Consider the following 17,953-nt stretch of genomic DNA (forward strand, 5'->3'; position numbering starts at 1 on the left):
ACTCACCCCCTGCAGATATCTGATTTTATTTTATTTTAATAAGATTATAAGCCTCAAGGCCCACTGGAACTGACTCACCCCTGGTCTCAGAAGAGCTGCCAATGGCGCCGCCCCTCTCCACACACCACACACACTCCACACCCATCACTCCTATCAGGTTCTAGATAATACAGCCAGGGATTTGGCAAAGCTAGACCCCCATTGTCTTTAGGGCGCTGTGATTGTTTAAGTTTGAGTCTAGGGGGGCTGATTCTTCCATATTAATGTGCAATATAGGGAATTCACTATCCTGTCTTAAGGGGGAACACCACTGGTGAGTTGTGCAGTACGTAGAGCAGCTGGGGCATTAGGATTATCTTAATCATGTTCACCCTACCAGCTACTGACAAACAGAGTGAATTCCATGTTTCAATCCGAACCCGGAGTCTTTGTAACAGTGGGGAAACATTTAAAATCCCATAATCTCGGATACTGGGCGTCACCTGGACCCCCAAGTACCTGAAGGATTTAACAATTGGTATGGAGCTTGCATTGGAAGGTGCTCCCTCCACATAAATGAGCAACAACTGGACAAAGTCCGTTATGGTGGACATATTTTCCATAAAGGAGCCTTCAACATCTCCAAGCAGAATCATTGTATCATCCGCGTAGAGCATCACTTTTTCCTGTCTGTCTCCATAATGAAAGCCAGTAATACCCGGGTGGTCTATGATTTTATTTACCAGGGGTTCAATGGGTAGTGCCAAGAGCAAGGGTGACACGGAAACCCTTGTCTTGTTCCCCTGCCCAGGACTGAAATGATGTGACATATTACCCGAAGCATGAATAGCTGCCTGCGGGTGACAATAAAGTAAGCGGACCCAGCCAAACTTTTGGAGAACCCCCCACAGATACATCCACTCAATGCTATCAAAAGCCTTTATAGCATCCAGTAAAAGCAGCACCCTCTGTCCTACATTATCAGCCGGGGATTGCATATTCAGAAAAAGTCTCCTTATGTTCATCATCTCAAAATTTTTGTTGTATTTTATTAGACTAAAATAGTATTAAGTCAACAAAAATATTTTCTTTGACGAAATTAACACTGATCCCCCAATCTATATTTTTTAAGTATATCATTTTAATGAGTTCACTATACATATTTCAGTGACCAGAACATCAGAAAAGTTCAGGTAGCACCCTTGTTGTACAACAAGGAGAAGAGATGCTTGAGAGGGGATATGATTTCAATTTACAAATACTGTACTGGTGACCCCACAATGGGGAGAAAACTTTTTCGCAGTAGGGAGTTTAATAAGACACATGGCCACTCAATAAAATAAGAAATTTGATTTAACCTTAAACTACGTAGAGGGTCCTTTACTGTAAGGGCGGTGAGGATGTGGAATTCCCTTCCACGGGCGGTGGTCTAGTTTAAAAAAACTATTAGATAAGCACCAGAAGGACTACAACATACAGAGATTTACAATGTAATACTGACATATAATCACACACATAGGTTGGACTGGATGGACTTGTGTCAACCTCACCTACAATGTAACTATGTAACTGCTGAGATAAAAACCAAATACAAAATATTGAAATCTTTATTAGTTAGGATAAGCAGAACAATGAGATGGCATTGAGGGGGAGGAAGAGATAAGCTCGGTATACATGTGCAGTTTTATTTCATTCAACACTGTTAGATGATTAAAAAAAAAAACGGACAGATCCCCACACCCACACATGTGATAGAACTGTAGGGTTGTCCTCTGCTTATTATAGTCCAACAGACTCCCCCAGGAATACACAGATCAGCGCTGCAGCCATTGGCTTCATGTACTGTTCAATGCTGATTCCCCAGCAGGACTGTTTGATGGAAGGCAATCATTAGACCGGACTTTGTAGAACAGACAGCGGTGCATATGGGCAGCGGTACATAGGCTGAAAAAGCTCCACCCCCAATCACTGTCACCCCCATCATGGGGAGTAATCATTGTGGACAGTCATGTTCTGGGCTCTGTAAGAAGTTTCCTTCCATTTTATCCTACAAGACTCATCCACCTGCTCCTGCAGAAACCCCCAACCCCCCAACACTCCCCACCACCAGTGTGCATTTTGATGTCAAGTTTCGATTTACTTTGAGTCATATTTTAGTCACCAATTGATTTTATTTTAGTCGACTAAAACTTGAGTGGGTTTAGTTCAATTTAAATGCATTATTTACACATGTTAACAAAGTTCTGGTCATCAAATGGTTAATAATCTTTATTGTAAGCCACAGAAATTCTCATTTAAAAAAAAAAAGAGTAGTTTACCTCCTGCTGGCAGATTTGAATTTTTATCAGTTGGTGAGTCCAGGCTGGCATGTACATGCCGTTGCCATGATAACATCAGCCGTTAGCCACAAACCCAGCTAAAAATAGAACAGCTACCCACAATGCACCAAGCCAGAGTCATGTGACCTCATTTGCATATCACTGTGATGATGTCATAGAGAGAGGTCCTATAAAGGGAGGTGTTCACCAGCCGTTGCTCAGAGAGTATTTGTGCTCTGAGAGAGAAGGAAGCGATTTGTGTTTCTCTTCAATCTAACGGATCGTATTGAAAATGCTGAAGTGGGTTAAACCATTCAGAGATAATTCAGTGCAAATAATGAAAGATCAGCCAGCACAGGCGAGAGCCAGACTTCCAATGGAAGAGTGCCGGCCAGCCGCACTGCCCCCAGATACTGCCCCACATAGGGGTGTGTTTAGGGAAATTAGGCGGCTTTTTAAGAAAAAGAAGAAAGTTCCCCCTCTGAACACAAACCAAGAGGGATCATCAGAGGAACACGGGGGATCCTCGGCTGAGGTCCCCCAGCCAGCTGTCCAGCCCCGGGTTACTGCCCCACGTAGGGGTGTGTTTGGGGCAATTAGGCGGCTTTTTAAAAAAAAGACAAAAGTTCCCCCTCTGAACACCAACCAAGAGGGATCATCAGAGGAACACGGGGGATCCTCAGCTGAGGTCCCCCAGTCAGCTGTACAGCCCCAGGTTACTGCCCCACATAGGGGTGTCCTTGGGCCAGCTAGGCAGCTTTATTCAGAAAATAGAGTTGAACCTCTGAACAGCAACCAAGAGAGATCAGCAAAGGAGGATTTTTGTAAGTGATATAATAGAGGAATATCATATACTGAATGCCCCCTCCCCCCCACATACTGTATATACTATATACACCAGGGTCACTGCATAGAGTAGGGAGATAGAACAGGAATAGAAGGGAAATATTCTGATGGGGACAATGGTCTAGGATAGAGAGTGAGATCATTCAAATGTTTTATTGTCTTAAAAAATCCCTCCAAAAAAGTCTTGCTGTAATTAGTCTCCAGCTGGCAGATTTGAATTTTTGCCAGTTGGTGAGCCCAGCCTGGCATGTACATGCCATTGCCATGGTAACATCACCAGCCGTTAGCCACAAACCCAGCTAAAAATAGAACAGCTACCCACAATGCACCAAGCATTTGAATTTTATAAAAATCATTTATTGAAATTTTGTATCATTAAAATTGTTCAAAAAACTGATATTTGAATTTTATAAAAAATAATTTATTGAAATTTTTGTATCAGTTTTTCTACAATTTTAATGATAAATAGCCAAATGTTTTATTGCCTTAAAAAATCCCTCTTGCTGTGATTACAGAACAGATAATAAAGGGAAATATCCCTTCCCATTAGCGGGCTAAAAAGAAACTAAACTAACTTGTAATTAGCAGCCAGCATGTGACATTTGGCTGACTCTTCAGGTGACCGTTGGGCAGCCAATCAGGAGTGAGGTGAGAGGTATGGGGTGTGGAGGAGACGCACAGACCTGACAGGCAGCCCAACTGTAAAAGTAAAGGATTGCACATGGCAGGCTGACAGAGCTCCACCCCCAATCACTGTCACCCCCATCATGGGGAGTAATCATTGTGGACAGTCATGTTCTGGGCTCTGTAAGATGTTTACTTCCATTTTATCCTATAGTGATCAGAACTGCCCACAAGACTCATCCCCCTACTCCTGCAGAAGTATTAGATAAGCACCTGAAGGACTACAACATACAGAGATTTACAATGTAATACTGACATATAATCACACACATAGGTTGGACTGGATGGACTTGTGTCAACCTCACCTACAATGTAACTATGTAACCGCTGAGATAAAACCAAATACAAAATATTGAAATCTTTATTAGTTAGGATAAGCAGAACAATGAGATGGCATTGAGGGGGAGGAAGAGATAAGCTCGGTATACATGTGCAGTTTTATTTCATTCAACACTGTTAGATGGTAAAAAAAAAAACCTGACAGATCCCCACACCCACACATGTGATAGAACTGTAGGGTTGTCCTCTGCTTATTATAGTCCAACAGACTCCCCCAGGAATACACAGATCAGCGCTGCAGCCACTGGTTTCATGTACTGTTCAATGCTGATTCCCCAGCAGAACTTTTTGATGGAAGGCAATCATTAGACCGGACTTTGTGGAACAGACAGCAGTGCATATGGACTGGGGCCCCATGATTCCTAACAGCAGCCCTGTTGGATTAAATCACAAGCACTACCAAGCAGACAGCACAGCCTGCATATGTAATGTAATATGTATACATACATGCATATGTAATGTAACAGATCGGCACTCTATAACACCAAGATCTCAGCCCAGTGAGAGCTCCCATTAGGATTTCTACCTTTTGGTGGACAGAAGGTTGAAGTCTGGGTATTCGGGGTGAATAGCTGTTAGAGATTCCACAGGGACTCCAACTTACACTTGTATTAGCACAGAAAGCCGTACCCTGAGAATTCACTCCCAGGGCTGAGAACCCCCATATCCTCCATGTTTATATAGAGGTCCCATATAGAGAAACGCGTCACACAAGATCATTTCCATAACTCAGATAACATTCACTTACATATGTTAAAGGAAACCCATTCAACATCCAAAGATTCTGTGTGACATCAATAAATGAAATGTAAATAGCAGGAATAGAAAAATAATTGTTTTTTTTCTCTCCCCAGATGGATACAATGACCCAGCCCCCCATGAAATGGGACACATTCTACTGGTTAAATCCATCAGTGAAGAAACCCAAGTTGTTCCAGTCACCACAGAGGCTGGGAAATCATCAAATGCTAAGACCATGGAAGAAACACGTTTCATGTCATTCACCAAGGATGAGCAAAGACAGGTCACCCATAAGAAACCACGAGTGGTAGTGATTCCATCCACCCAGGCCAAAGATGCACGAGTGGTAGTGATTCCATATTCCAGGAGTCAGAAAGTTCAAGTGATCACGATTCCATCAACCAAAGGCCAGGAAGTAGAAGTGATAATAGCCACTGTGAAGAAGGAGGGAAGATATATGTCACCATCCACCACAGAGCAGGGAATGCAGATTACAAGATCCATGAGGAACAGGAGAGTGCAGGAGAATGTGCCTAAATGTACTATGCACCAGGAAATACAGGTGACCCCAATCACCAAGAACTCCGAAACACAGGTGTATCCACACACCAAGGATCAGTCAATTCAAGTAGGCCTCTCCTTAAACAATCAGCATACACCAGGAACGCCTCCATACAGAGACCATGGGGCATCTCCACTAGTTCCGTCCAGACCTGTTATGGTGGAACAGTTATGCACATTTTCATTGGAAAGATTTACTTTCCATGAAATACTTGGACAGGGGGCCTTTGGGAAGGTGGTGTTGGCCTCCCATGATACCATTCAACAGAAGATGGCGGTGAAGATCATAAAGAAGCAAAACCTACATAATAAAGGTCGCGGCATGGCCAAGAAAGAGCGTAACATACTAATCAACCTCAAAAGCAATCCATTTATCACCCATCTATATGGATCATTCCAGACAAAGGTAAGTCTTTCCATCTTCCATTTTTTCATCTCTTTTCTGTACTGCGCTCCACTACTGATCAGACCGCCCAAAATAGTTATTCAAATCACAACCTTGTTGGGAGTTGAAAGGTATACAAGGTTAAGCATCCCCTTTCCCCTGATGATTGTCTTCAGGTCTGGCAATTAGTCCTATAGGCATTGAGTGCTGAATTGGAGGAGGTGGAAGGGAGTTTCACCTTGTGTCCCACACCAGGTTTTCTGAGTGCTGCGGCTGCAGTTGGGGAAGCAGTACAGGTAAGGGCAGAACTTGGTTGGTTCGGTAAACTATGCAGAGTAGAAGATTTCTTTACAGAAACCATTTACTGAGAGGCTGCCATTGCCGACCTACTTTGGAAATTGCTAGTTACCTGGCTACCCCTGGCCTCAAAATTTTGCCAGCTAGGAGGACAGGAGAGGTTAGGCCTCCTGATCTACATGGGACTTCCATGCTGGTGACCAAAATATTGAAGTCACTAACATCCAGACAAAACTAGTATTGTGATCAGGATAGTCCAACCATGGCTGCCTTTGTATTTTCTCTGTTTGATTTTCCCAAACTCTTAAAAGGAACATCCCACATTGTACTGTCTGCTGGTGTGTGTTGTGTGTCTTCCTATATTCCTCCACAAAGTGAAATCTTATTGTCTCAAATGTAACCTTTATCTCTTATTTTCACACAGACTCATCTGTTCTTAGCAATGGAATACCTGAGTGGAGGGGATCTTCAGAAACTGCTAGTGGCTCACAAACCACTTGAGGAGAACATCATAAGGTAAGTCCAATGACAGGACCATGACGGTGTCAGGGGTGGCTGGCCAATGAGAACAGGCAGTGACGCAGCCAGGCCCCTTCAACTGAGTCCATCCACAACCCTATGTACTATAGGGGGGAAGTCACTTAGCTTTAAATTTTTTTGGTCTGTGATGATTTTGACTGCTAATTCCGATTTTTCTTTTTTGTTTCAGAGGTGTCACTGCAGAGATCATTTGTGGACTCCAGTACCTGCATGCTGCTGAGATCATCCATAGGTAAGTATTGGATAATCTGACTAACAATAACCCCTTGGCTTCTGATAATTTATGATGAATCAGGAAGACTTTCCACCAGAGTTCCCAGTTGTGTTGCCTCCTGTAAAAAAGTCTCATTCCATCTGCTGTAGAAGTCTCCCTGCTTATGTCATATTCTGCTTAATGTAACTGTTCACTCTTTTTCTTCACAGAGACCTCAAACCAGAAAACATTCTATTGGACGCCGCCGGTCACATTCGAATAGCTGATTTTGGCTTGTCTGAGATGGGAGTCTCCAAATCCAATAAGATCAGAGGACCGCGTGTGGGTACAATAAGATACATGGCTCCAGAGGTAAGATTGGTGATTTCCTGATATTAGACTTAGTTGTAATGCTTATTATGGGATATAAAGAAGAGCTTCTCATTAATTAAATGGAGAATTCCTCCACTGCGGCCCCAATTGCTTTCAGTGGGTCTCCAGGCTGGCACTATATCCAACAAAAGATGGGAAGTTCTGAGTTGCAGCAGTGTTGGATCTTCTTTGTGGAGGACATTGAGGCTGGGTGTAGATGAATGGCTCTATCCTGCCCAATTCACACATATAAATGGGATAAAAGCTCCTGGAGCTGCTCACCTGCTGTACTCCTTCTCTTTACCATGGTGAGAGCTTGTGAACATTGAGCTATTGGGGTCAGTAAACCTTTATCTGCCCCCTGTAATAGGCACAATTTAAGTTTACCTCTAGGCAAGGGTTGGACCCTCTCTTAGGTGTTTCTTGGTGTCTGAGTGCTCATTAGGGGGAGTCTCACTCTTTATTTTTACTCTTGACCATTGATAGCGAGAAAATGAAGGGAATTGCAAAATGTTAGAGCTGTCCCCAGAACAGGAATAGAGGGAAAGTCTTCCAATGGTGGGTACAAGACTCTAATGCCGCGTACACACGGTCAGACTTTCTGGCAGACTTGGTCCGGCAGACAATCCGCCGGACTTTGCAGCCGAGGCCCGCCGGACTTTCCGAACGAGTGAACTTGCACACACACAAACAGACTTTCCGGCGGACTAGGTCCCGATGGACTTTTGGCGGAGGTCTGACAGACTTTCCAAATGAACGGACTTGCCCACACATGGACTAAGGTCTGTTCATTTTGAACGTGACTCCAGGTACGACAGGACTAGAGAAGGAAGTCAATCTTGCTGGAAGTCTTCATCGGCGAGATTGTCACCTTGCGAGCCCCGTTGCCTGGTATGAATTTTAGGGGTAACCTCCTACGTTGAACCCCCCAAAATCCATACCAGACCCTTATTCGAGCACGCAGGCCTGCCGGTCAGGAAAGGGGGTGGGGATGAGCGAGCGCCCCCCCCCCTCCTGAACCGTACCAGGCCGCATGTCCTCAACAACATGGGGGAGTGGGTGATTTGGGGAAGGGGGGCGCCCCCACCCCAAAGCACCTTGTACCCATGTTGATGAGGACAAGGGCCTCTTCCCAACAACCCTGGCCGTTGGTTGACGGGGTCTGCGTGCGGGGGGCTTATAAGAACTGGGGAGCCCCCTTTAATAAGGGGCCCCCAGATCCAGGCCCTCCATCCACATTCTCGCGGGCAGGTGCTGTAGTTCCGTCGGACCAGCATACAGACGAGCGGACTTCCTGACAGGAACTGGGTCTGGCGGACTTTCGTCAGGAAGATTTGAAACATGTTTTATTTCTAGGTCCGCCAGACTTTTGGGAAGAAAAATTCCGCTGGAGCCCACACACGATCGAATTGTCTGACGGACTCTGGTCCGCCGGAAAGTCTGATCGTGTGTACGTGGCATAAGAGTAGAATGGGAGATTTCCTTTGACTTCCTCTTACATCCCTGGAACAAGAAGTGAACTTTCCCCAATGGTACACAGACAGCAAAAACAAAGTGGCAGGGTATTAACCTTTCTGTACTCTATCCTGCTTGAAGTGTTGTAGCCGTATTAGCGCACTTGCAACAGGAACAATTGAGTACTGTCTGTGATACCTTTTTATTTTTTTATTTCCACCAAGCTTTTGGGGGATGACCCCTTCTTTGCCCCAAACAGTACTCTTGGGCCTTGAAGGAGGGGCCACACCCCAAAAGCTTGTCCTGAAAATGTGGATGTTAGCGCAAATTTAAAAAAAGGTATCTTGAATGTAAATGTACAATATATATGTGTAAAGCGCTGCGTAAAACTGGTGGCACTCTATAAAAAACAGTAATAAATAAATGGACAGTACTCAATTGTTTTTGTACTCTGTCCAAAACGTAAAAAAAAAGTTACAACTATATGTAAACTTTAAGCCCCTCCTCCAAAATTCACAAGCTCCGCCTTAGTGTGATGTCAATTTTCAGACTCTTAGGAGGCTTCATAGATCATATATGGAGTCATCTCTGTCCTCTGCCTGGCCTACAAACTAACTCATCTTTCTTTCTCTTTCTTATGTTTCTACAGGTCTTCTCAGGTAAACCGTACTACAATGTGGCAGACTATTTCTCCCTGGGAGTGATAGTACACGAGATGGCCACAGGAATTCATCCTTATAGTGAATACATTTGGAACGTGAGAATACTTAGTACAGCACTCCGTACATTCATCCCTTATTTTATACGGAACAGAACGACTCCCATTCAGGAACTCATATATAGGGTGAGTATTACCTTCTCTTAACACACAAAACCCTTTCCAGGTTATATACACCTTGTTAGGATTTTAGGAAACATGATTGGACATCCATATGGGTCATAGCCACATGAACCATACCAGTTTAGGAGATATTCATTTTACCTTCAGGTAAGCCTTATTGTAGGCCTTATCATACGCTTACCTGTAGGTAAAAATTACCTAGCGGACAATACAACCGCTTTAATGTATTTAATATATTAGGCATTGGGTATCATCATCCATGAGCCATCTAGATACACATATTGACATTTATATTGTCCTATATACTCCACTTGCCACTCTCCAAGCACCACTGCATACTCCTACCTTTCCAATATAAAACATTTGAACAAGTTCGTAATGTTTTTAAAATGATTTTCTTTAGAATTTTACATTGTTTTTAGAATTCTATTTCTTTTTTAAATTTTTTTTAAACTGCCTGTTGGGGCCAATCCCATCCTGCAGCCGAACATATACACGCCCCATTGTGACTGTGGAGTGCCCAGGCAGCAGATAATTAGACCCCTGATGTCTCACATTTGAGATATAGAAAGGGACTGAGGACAAAGATTCATCCCTTTCTCTGCAAGCTTCAGCTACATTAGAGCCACAAGTGTCAGTGATAAGGCAGTACAGCCGGCCCTCCAGCTCGGCAGGTGCCTGGGCCCCCCTTTTGAACTGATGATGCCCAGGCCCAATACAGGAGGGATGGCTGTACTGCCTTATCAGTGGCCCTGGTCCCAGGCAGAGTGATCCCAAGTGCACTCCTCCTTCTAGCAGCTTGGAGAGCGATGCCAGCATAAGCTGGAAGAGGAAAAGAGAGGGCAGTGTATTAAACAACACATACAATGGGTATATTAGCACTTATAACAGGGATAATAACTATTAGGCCGCTATCACACTGACCCGCAGGTGCAGCACAGTGAATGGCAGTGAAAGATCATTTTTTCTATATATATTCTTCATAACAATTCATTGCCAAATATCTGTTTTATTTTTTGTGAAATACTCAGTTTTTCTTTAAAAACTCCTGATCCAATATTACACAATAAGGTACCATGCTACGACCAGATCCAAGCATGACATAGTAGGGGGATTAAAAGCAAGATCACAGGAATTGAAATATGTCACTGTCAGAATCCAATATTAAAATGGGGGTTGTATTGTTCACATATCTCTATTGCTCTCTCGTGGTTTCTTATCATATTTCTTTCTCCTTTACAGCTCTTACAGTATGACGCAGATACACGCGCAGTCTTAGTATGTAACCTCCAATTGCTCCCATTCTACAACCCGATCGACTGGACGGAGGTAGAGAAAGGAAAATCACCATCAACGCTTAGACCAGATATGGTAAGTATATGAATAATGGAGGAGTCCATGTATATTGGGGGGGGGGGGGGGGGATGGGGTGTCAGCCCCAGGTTCTTCTTTACTTCACATACATATAAAATGTATGTTGTGTACACAATCCTCACATTTGTCTGTGACTTTGCGGCCGCTGCACAGTCACATGGTCTGGGGATAATCACATGGTCTAGGAACTTGTCTGAATTAATTCTGTTCATTCTTGGTAATAATTGTGTATGTGTCAGGCACACAGCTTAGACCTTTCATTTACATGGTGATCCTGCCACTAACCCACTTCCTGTCCTAGGGTTACAACACACTCGAAGCATCTGTGGAGAAGAAGTGTTGTCACCGTAGCCTGCCTTCCTGATTAGAACTAAAAACACCTGCACCTCTCCTTATATCCATTGCATAGGGTGGTCCTGCTTTGTAGTTTGCAGACAATAGATGAGAAAGCCGATAACGATTTTTGAGATCTCAGCTCAGTGCACAGGAACTTAGGCCGGCCTTCGATGGATCGAATCTTGGTCGATTCAGCAAGGACCAGCTTCGATCCATCTATGGGCAGGCTGATGGTACTGAAGTTGATCCATCAATCGGGTACAGCCTGTCTGATATTTTGCATGCAATCACTGCAATCGGCTATAGCCACCAGCAGCGATCATTGTGTTCTGTCAGTAGGGAAGGCTCTGTATTTCTGACAGGATTAACAGGTATTGTTCTGTACCTACACTTAGCCTGAAAGAAACAAAGAGAGCGAATGCAGCCCCCACATCTAAGGACCTCACAGGAATATGTGACACTTTGGTCCTTGGGTGTGATAATGCAGTGTAAGGCTTCTTCTGACCAATAGAGGGAGATGTGGTTGAAGGAGACTTCATGGGGTAATTGACTGCCATTGGGGGTTGGGTTCACCAAGCTTTATTACCATTTCCCGTATAAATCAGAATCACTGATGAATGTATTTTTCCCTTTTCAGCTTGCCATGGAACCGAAACATAGAAGAATAGACATAGCGGAATGTTTGAAATGCAACAACGATGATATGCAGATAATGACTTGGGAGCAAGAGTTCTTTAAAGGCTTTTCCTACATCAGCGAAAGTCTGAAGATGCAACCAATGGCCTCATCTCCAGCACCATCAGAGAGCCATTAAAGCATATCCACCAGCTTATAAAACAGACAGAAGGAAGTATCTGGGGAACCTGCCACCTTTTTTTCTATAGACGTACTACAGGTCCCAGCAATCTCGACATACTTCAGCCGGCTTCCCCCCCCCTCCCCAGGGGTGATTGCGCCCCACACTCTTCTCCCACTAAGGGTGGCGGGTCCCCTCCCCCTCAGGATAAGGGTCGGCCGGTTGGGCCTGTTGGGGAGGGGAGAGGGTGGTGAAGAAGAGTGGGGTGGTGGGACTGGGGGGGTGCAGTACCCCCTGAGGAAGGGGGGGAAGCATGCTGGGGTATGTAGAAATTGCTGGGACCTGTAATATCTCCATAGAAAAAAGAATGCTGGGATATGTAGTCCCGTAGCATCTTATTCCAGGCTAGGAGCAGAAGCCCCTTTACTTATGCAGTGCATACTGTTCCTCAGAGCCTGAGTTGTAGTTCCTCAGAGCCCAGGGGCAGACTGACAACTAATGGGGCCCCCGTGCAATAGAAGCTCATGGGGCCCCCTCTGGCGCCACACCTGCACAGGGAGACACGGGGGGAGCACACAAGGGGAAACTGGAGGGAGAACGCACACACACACTCGCACACACACACACACACACACACACACACACACACACACACACACACACACACACACACACACACACACACACACACACACACACACACACACACACACACACACACACACACACACACACACACACACACACACACACACACACACACACACACACAGAGGGGGAGAGACACACACACAACAGAGGGGGAGAGACACACACAGGGGGAGAGACACACATAGGGGGTGATTTGGGGAAGGGTGGGCCGGTTGGGCCTGTTGGGGAGGGGAGAGGGTGGGGTGTCAGGACTGGGGGGGCGCAGTACCCCCTGCGAAGTGGGGAAAGCATGCTGGGGTATGTAGAAATTGCTGGGACCTGCAATATCTCCATAGAGGTGATATTGCACCTCTATGGAGGGGGGCACTCACACATGGGGACACACACACAGGGGGACACTCTGACAGAGGGGGACACTGTGGGTTGGGGGGATCCGAGGCCCCATGCTTCTGCAGCTTCTAAATCACCAACTATCAATGCAGTTGGACAAACAAGACAATTGGCTGTTGACGAATCAACAAAAAGTCTAAGGAACCCTCCAAGGGACCAGGTATGGCTGTACCAACACAGGTCCCTACACTGGTGGCGGCTGCCACTCCAGTAACTGCAGCGTTTTCCAATCTGACCTCCATTTTAGTTTTCGGAGCTTTTGAATCACCAACCTAGAAGCCTGTTTACCACCAACATCTCAGGCACTTTTTTATATTTTTGAGGCGTGTGTTGGACCGGCTATAAGGGGAAGGTTGGAGGCCGGTATATTTTTGAGGTGTGTGTTGGATCGGCTATGAGGGAAGGTTGGAACTCTTTTTGTCTTCACAGGTGGGAGGAGTCTTTCCAGCTTTCTTTAGGCTTACTCTGTTGGGGAAATGAGAACTCTTCCCACCAATGAAGTCCTTCGTGGAGAAGTCCAAGGCCTTACACAAGGTGTATGAATCTGTACCCTGTGAGGGCTGCGTTAACCCCAATAAGGACATCCATGTGAGTGCAGTTGCGTATACGCACCCTGGGTGCGTTCGGGGCCGTGCACCGGCACCCACACAGATGTCACATTGGGTACAGCCGCTGCACCCCAGTTGACAGCAATGGGACTGCCTACACGGGATGCTGAGAACACCTGTGCATCCCCATTCCGGTAAATTCTGACCCCTTTGGGGTCTGAATGTTCTGGTAAGAAGCCAATTCTCACATAGGTGGTGGTGGATTCTACACGGCTCACAACAATAGAAGGTTTTTGTGGATGGACTTTTATTCATTTATTCATTCATTTGAATTTTTCACACTTATGGTCACAAGTGGTGCACATATCTTTCTTTGGACTTTTATTTCAGAGGACTTTAGTATGTGTTGTTAGTCATGTTTTTCATTTACAGGTTTGTAATTCATACACATATATTATCATTCTTTGCATTATAGCTTTGGTCACAAATTTTTTCAGTATTTTTGAGATAATTGATTAGTGTTCATTTTTCACTTTACGACACTAATGCTTTTCATCAATTACCACTATAGTTTGTTTAGAGCAATTATAGTTGGTAGGGGGCGTGGCCCCAATTAGTGAGGTTATTCCTCAACCTAGAATACTTTATCACGGGTTAGCGCAGTTCTCATAATTTTTTACTTCATTTAATTTTGTATTTTTGGTACAGAATAAAACCGCAGCTTTCATTTAATTTAATCTTTCACGAGATTACCTATAATTTACACTGTAGCGCAGTTTCTTCACCAACCTTTTTATATATATATATATATATATATATATAGATTGTAGTTTAGGATAAGTTTGGATGTCTTCTGGCGACGCTTTAAGTGGACATATGATGTACCCCGCTCAGCGGGGGCGGGCCTTAGAGAACAGAGGCTGAATATGGGCAGCACAGAGGCGTAGGTGTTAGCCTTGCAGCACTGGGGTCCATGGTTCAAATCCTGACCAGGACACTATCTGCATGGAGTTTGCATGTTCTCCCTGTGCTTGTGTGGGTTTCCTCCGGGTACTCCAGTTTCCTCCCACTACAAAAACATGCTACTTTGTGTTGGTGGTGCAGTGGTGAGCATAGCTGCCTTCCAAGCAGCTGACCCGGGTTCAATTCCCGGCCAACATCATCTCCAATACTCAGAGGCCTAGAAAGAAAAGCGATATACAAGGTCAATGCAGATTATATATTAGCGGTGGAATAAAGAATGAAACAAATGTGTGGAATGTTTGAGTAAGAAAATGTTACCCCAGAATTCATAGAAGGTGAACCAAGCAACTGATAGAAGACATTTAGGCTGTGATGACACCTAGGCCTTTTGGATCACAGGCGTGCTGGGGTTATATTGAAGGAAAGGGATTGCAAGCGTGTGTCGTGTTTTGCGATGATTCGGGAATCCAGAACACCTAGGTGTGAACAGAGCCTCGCCGTGTCCATCATACGACAAGAACTCCCTGTACAGACATCCCACCAGCAGGAATATTACATTACACCCATACCCCCCTAGCAGGAATATTACACCCACACCCCCCCCCCCCAGCAGGAATATTCACCCATAACTCCCCCCCCAACAGGATTATTACATCCATACTCCCCCCAGCAGGAATATTAAACCCATATCCCCTCCAGCAGGAATATTACATCCCATACCCCCCCAAACAGGAATATTACATCCATACCCCCCCCCAAACAGAATATTAAACCCCATACCCCCCCAGCAGGAATATTACACCCAACTCCCCTCCCCAGCAGGATATTACACCCATACTCCCGCCAGCAGGAATATTACACCCAAACTCCCCCCAGCCAGGAATAATACACCCATACCCCCTCCAGCAGGAATATTACACCCATACTCCCCATGCACGAATTTTACACCCATACCCTCCCCCCCAGCAGGAATATTACACCCATACTCCCCCTCAGCAGGAATATTACATACACCCATACTCCCCAGCAGGAATATTCACCCATATCCCCCCCCAGCATAAATATTACACCCATACTCACCCTCCCAGAAGGAATATTACACCCAATACTTACCCCCCCGGCAGGGATATTACACCCATATACCACCCTTACCCCCCCGGCAGGGATATTACACCCATACCACCCCCAGCAGGAAAATTACAACCATACACCCCACAGCAGGAATATTATACCCATACTTCCCCGCAGCAGCAATATTACACCCATACTCCCCCCCCCATAGCAGGAAAATTACACCCATACTCCCCCCCCCCATAGCAGGAAAATTACCCATACTCCCCCCAGCAGGAACATCACACACATACCCCCCCAGAAGGAATATTGCACCCATACCCCCCCCCCCCCCCATGCGAATATTACACCAATACTCCCCCAGCAGGAATATTACACCAAATACCCTTCCCAAGCAGGAATATTACACCAATACTCCCCCCAACAGAAATATTACACCGATACTCACCCCCCCCCCCCAGCAGGAACATTACACCCATACTCCCCCAGCAGGAATATTGCACCTATACCCCCCCGACAGGAATATTACACCTATACCACCCAGCAGGAATATTACACCTATACCCCCCAGCAGGAATATTACACCCATACACCCTCACAGCAGGAATATTACACCCATACTCTCCCCCAGGCAGGACTATTACACCCATACCACCCCCCCCCCCACCCCCCAGCAGGAAAATCACACCCATACTCCCCTCCTGCAGAAATATTACACCCATACTCCCCCCAGCAGTAATATTACACCCATACCCCCCAGCAGGAATATTACACCATACTCCCCCCCAGCTGAAATATTACATCCATACTCCACCCCAGCTGAAATATTACACCCATACCCCCCCCAGAAGGAATATTACACCCATACTCCCCCCCATCAGGAATATTACACCCATACCCCCCCAGCAGGAATAATTACACTGATACTCCCCCAGCAGGAATATTACAACCATACTCCCTCCAGCAGTAATATTACACCCATAACCCATAAATGGGCGGACACTATCCGATGGGGGACTATTTTCGATAGGACACCCGCCGGTGTCATCCAGAAATCTATGCCTTTTGGGCAGTGTGCAAGTTACCGATCAGCCTCCCCTCCCTCTTGTCTGGCTCCGTACTTTTCAGTTCTCTGGGAGACCCCGCAGCCGGCCGGCATTCTGTGTCCAGTGACAGGTCACACATGGCTGGCTGTTAACCATTTCAGCTCAGCTATTTAGCCAGAGCTCTGTGTGTGCTGCACAGTTTGATGTTTTTTGGGTGATTTCCTGCTGATTCAGGCTAGAAGCTTCACAGACTCATTAACTGTTTACTATTCTCCACTAATCCTGACCAGTTCACTGTAAGACAATTAGAATTTTGGAAATTGGATGTGTTGCTGTCTTCTGGCACTTGGTTGTACTTCAAAAGGAGGGTAAGGAAACTGGTTGAAACGTTGGATACAGTTGAGAGATACTCGCACCTCTCTTTTTTCTTCACAGGAAGCTACTCACCCTTTCAAGGAGGAAGACACCGTGGTGGTCCAACAGCTGAACAGAAATAAGAAGCAAGAGTATCCCTTTGGATCTCCCACCACAGTGGTTGCAGTGACCAGAACAGCCATGCTAGTGGAAAATTACCAGTCCTGGATCCACGCCAACTGAGTGAAAAAGGTTGCCCAAAGCCACAAGAGCAGGAAGGAGATCTTGGATACAGGAGGCCCTCAAGCAGAAGTCCAAGCAGACAAAGGAGGAGTTCCTGGGAAAGCAGGTCTGGCCAGAGAAGATGACCTTGACAAATGTATTCAAGATATCCCCAACTTCCGCCTAATAACCTTTTACTTCTTCCAACCCCTTTTTACCTATTACCCCTTTACCTTCAACCTCTTATCCTTAATAAATAGACCACACGGAGTTTGGAGTGTAAATGGCCATAGCAGCCTTTATTAACCAATCATAAAACCAAACTTAAATAACTTCAATTAAATATATATACACCTTTTTGTAACGACAATTTCGAAACTCCCAGTCTGTTGGTCTTTGACGGTACCCCGACTTCACCTTATCCACTTAACACTTTCCACCAGTACACTGCGGGACCAAATTTCACCATACCAGGCCTCCGGCCGTTTATCAGCCCGGAGACAACCCCCTTTCCCGCAGTGCAACCAATCCCGTATTCCAGCCTACCCTTCCGCTGGAATACACCAAAGGGGGGCACCTACCACCTATGAGCCCCCCACCACTTCCATCACATCTGTTTTCTTGCCACCATCAAAGACCAAAGGCACCGCC

The 17,953-nt window shown here is 45.5% G+C and overlaps 1 non-coding gene across 1 annotated transcript; it reads left to right on the forward strand.

The window, feature by feature from the left end:
- Positions 1-14,735: 14,735 nt before the first annotated feature.
- Positions 14,736-14,808, forward strand: TRNAG-UCC (transfer RNA glycine (anticodon UCC)). Its single transcript has one exon. It is a non-coding gene; the product is annotated as a tRNA-Gly (tRNA).
- The last annotated feature ends 3,145 nt before the right edge of the window (positions 14,809-17,953 follow it).

Source organism: Lithobates pipiens, unplaced genomic scaffold, assembly GCF_037356315.1.
Source record: "Lithobates pipiens isolate NorthernLeopardFrog02 unplaced genomic scaffold, aLitPip1_a1.2 Scaffold_22, whole genome shotgun sequence".
In the NCBI taxonomy this organism is placed as follows: domain Eukaryota; kingdom Metazoa; phylum Chordata; class Amphibia; order Anura; family Ranidae; genus Lithobates; species Lithobates pipiens.